Source organism: Chrysochloris asiatica, unplaced genomic scaffold, assembly GCF_000296735.1.
Source record: "Chrysochloris asiatica unplaced genomic scaffold, ChrAsi1.0 scaffold00042, whole genome shotgun sequence".
NCBI classification, from domain to species: Eukaryota; Metazoa; Chordata; class Mammalia; order Afrosoricida; family Chrysochloridae; genus Chrysochloris; species Chrysochloris asiatica.
In genome coordinates, this window is record NW_006408560.1 from 17806200 (window position 1) to 17810184 (window position 3985).

Genomic DNA, 3985 nt, shown 5'->3' on the forward strand with positions numbered 1-3985 from the left:
TTGACCCCCTCTTCAAATAGCTCAATGGTTTTATTTTTTAAAATAGCTTTACTAAGTACATTTTGTATATCACAAAATTCAACTACTTTGAGTGTACAATTTAAAAATATTCAGAAAATTGAGAGAGCTATGCAACCAGCACCATTACCTAGTTTTAGAAGTGTCCACTTTAGAGGATGGAAGTGTGGAGGAAGCTGGCCTAGCAGCTTTATACGTGGCTTTAGCTCCACATTCTTTCTCAGATCCTGTCTGATAAGTGGGTATCATGCCCACTCTGTTTTTCAATCCTTAGCTCTGGAAAAAATAATTTATAAAAAGCATTTATAATGCCAAGTCAGAAAAACATGGGAAGAAACAAGAATTAATTTAGTGCAGTAATAATATCAATAGCCAAAGATGATTAAACATATGGTAAATCTAAAAGATTACCAAAACCAAAGTATGCAAATAATATTGTGCACAGTTGAAAATGAAGAAATAATTATTTTCAGCAGAACTAAGATTCCACTTTTTCTGTGTCTATCTCTCTTCTCCTTTTCAATTTAGCCTCTTATATCCATGTACCTGACTATGGTTTACTTTTATCCCTCTTCTCTGTAGGTATTGGCAGATAACCTCACCACGGTCACTGAGTTCCTGTTGCTAGGATTTTCAAGCCTTGGTGAAATTCAGATTGCACTCTTTGTGGTTTTTCTCTTTCTGTATCTAGTCATTCTGAGTGGCAATATCACCATCATCAGTATTATCCGCTTGGACAGAAGCCTTCATACACCAATGTACTTTTTCCTTGGCATTCTCTCCACCTCTGAGACTTTCTACACCTTTGTAATCCTACCCAAGATGCTTATCAATCTACTTTCTGTAGCTAGGACAATATCCTTTACCTGTTGTGTTATTCAAATGTTCTTCTTCCTTGGTTTTGCTATTACCAACTGCCTGCTATTGGGTGTGATGGGTTATGACCGCTATGCTGCCATTTGTCACCCTCTGCATTACCCAATCCTTATGGATTGGCAGGTGTGTGGCAAACTTGCATCTGCCTGTGGGGTTGGTGGTTTTTTGGCTTCCCTTATGGTAGTAAATTTAGTTTTCAGTCTTCCTTTCTGTGGTGCCAACAAGATCAACCATTACTTCTGTGACATCTCACCCGTCATTCGTCTGGCTTGCACCAATACAAATATTCATGAATTTGTCATCTTCATCTGTGGAGTTCTAGTTCTGGTGGTCCCCTTTTTCTTCATTTGCATTTCTTATGTCTGCATTCTGAGGACTATCCTAAAGATTCCCTCAGCAGAAGGGCGGAGGAAAGCCTTTTCCACGTGTTCCTCTCACCTCACAGTTGTCATTGTCCACTATGGCTGTGCTTCCTTCATCTACTTGAGGCCTACAGCAAGCTATGTCTCAAACAAAGACAGGCTGGTAACAGTGGTATACACCATTGTCACTCCATTACTAAATCCCATGGTATATAGCCTCAGAAACAAGGATGTCCAGTATGCTATCAGAAAAATGTTAGGAAAGAAAGGTACTCTAAAACAATATAAATGAAATATTATTTCATGTTAGATGCCATCATAAATAATTCCCTTATTTATCACATGTGCATTATAATCATAACAATTTTTGAAATGGCATAGTTGTATAATATAAACTTCATAAAATATATTCTTTTCTCACCTTTCCTTTAAATCCAGTCTGCAAGCTAATGCTTTTCTAGTTTTTTGGATGAACTCTCAGGGAGGTCCATATTTAATTTCTACATTGACTATACTATCCAAAAGTCTAAATTTCATTTAAAGTTATTTTTTCTCCTTTCCTCTGGTGTTTGTCTTGAGTCAGGAAGCCTACACTGGGACTAATGTGTGGGGAGGGAGGTATTTTATGTAATTTAGCTTTGTTAAACTGTAATTCTCTCTCTACTAACTTCAGTGACTGATCCATGTAGAATTATAGTTAGGGAGTGAAAACAAGTAGGTGGAGAGCATGTTTTACTTGGCTGCTACTGCCATGTTCTGGTTAATAGTGTTCTCAGGTCTTAGCTGATTTTGCACTCTGAGTCTTTCTCATGTGGGGATAGTTCATGGGCTTCTGGAAGATTATGCTGCTAGGTTTTTGCTCGCCCACCCCCTCGCATTTCTTATGACATGGGTGAGGCCAACACCTATTGACAGCTTGTAAATTTCTATCTTAATTCTGAGAGTTCATCATTTATTTGGATCCTGTCTTTTGAGATCTTCTATGTAAAAAATCTCCTTTAAAATAATTTCAGGATGACTTTCTCTCTCAATTAGCACAAAACAATCCAAAATGAAAATTCATGCATCTTTACCTACTCAGCTAAATGAAGTGTGGGAATCTTTCTTTGTACTCTGTAAATTCAGGTTATTGAATCACAGAATCCTACATTCAGAATCAGATACAAATCCTTTATCTCCAAGGCACACATATCAAAGTCTGAAAATAGTGTTTTTCCTTTTAGGGGGAGATAAAACATCAATAATTGTATTAACATGTTATTCTCATTTTTTAGTTTTTGTTCTTTGAGGGTTGTTGTAGTTAAATACCATTGAGTGAATTCTGATTCATAGCCACCCTGTATAGGGTTCTGGAGGCTGTAACTCTTTACATAAGCAGATAAGCCTCATATGTAATCTAGGCAAAGTGAAATTTGTCAAAACTTAAATGGATAACTTAAAGATTGATGTCCTGGGCATTAGGTAGTTGAAATGGACTGATATTGACCATTTAAAATTGGACAATTATATGGTTTGTTATGAAAGAAATAACAAATTGAAGAGGGATGACATCTCATTCATCATCAAAAAGAACATTTCAAGATTATCCTGAAGTGCAAAACTAACAGTGATAGGAAAATATCTATATAACTACAAGGAAGATCTGTTAATATAATTATTATTCAAATTTACCCACCAGCCATTAATACCAAAGATGAAAAACATTGAAGATTTTTACCTACTTCTGCAGACTGGAATTGATCAAACATGCAATCAAGATACACTGATAATTACTGGTGATTGGAATATTAAAACTGGAAACAAAGAAGGATCCATAGTTGGAAAATATGGCGGCGTTGGTGATAAAAATGAGTCCAAATATTGCATGATAAAATTTTGCAAGGCCATTGACATTCATTGTAGATACCTATACACATGCACCTCACCAGATAAATACAAAGGATTCAAATAAACTACATCTGTGGACAGAAATGAGGAAGAAGTTTAATCATCATTAGTCAGAGCAAGACTAGGGGTCAACTGTGAAACAGACTGTCAATTGCTCATATATAAGCTCAAGTTAAAGTGGAAGAAAATGAAATAAAGTTCAGGAGAGCTAAGGTATGACCTTGAGTATATCTCATCTGAATTTAGAGACCCTCTCAAGAATAGATTTTATGTTTTGAACACTAATAACCAAAGATCAGATAAGTTGTGGGGTGTCATTAAGGATATCATACAGGAAAGAAAAGAAAAGATCAAAATGAATGCAAGAGGAAATCCTGAAACTTCCTTTAAACATAAATGGCTAAAGCAAATGGAAGAAATCATGAACAAGGTTTCAAGGGGAAGTGCACCATTATAATGGAATGTGCAATGAACTGGAGTTATAAAACCAAAAGAGAAAACACGCTGTCATTTCTCAAGCTGAAATAAAAAAAAAAAACAACCTCTAGTTGCAACAATAGATTCTATGGATAAAATATTCAAGTAGAGAGGAAGCATCAAAAGACGGTAGAAGGAAAACACAGTCACTGTAGTGAAAAAATTGATCAATGTTCTCTCATTTTAGGAGTTAGCATATGATGAAGAATGAAGGAAGAAGTCCAAGTTGCACTGAAGATATTGGTGAAAATCAAGAGCCCAGTAATTATTGGAATAACAATTCAGATATTTTAACAAATAAATAGATATTTTAACAAATGCAACACTGGAAGTTCTCACTCATCTATGTCAAGAAATTTGAAAGA

At 35.5% G+C, this 3985-nt stretch overlaps 1 pseudogene; it reads left to right on the forward strand.

Annotated features, from left to right (window-relative positions):
- Positions 1–558: 558 nt before the first annotated feature.
- Positions 559–1548, forward strand: LOC102826233 (annotated as a pseudogene).
- The last annotated feature ends 2437 nt before the right edge of the window (positions 1549–3985 follow it).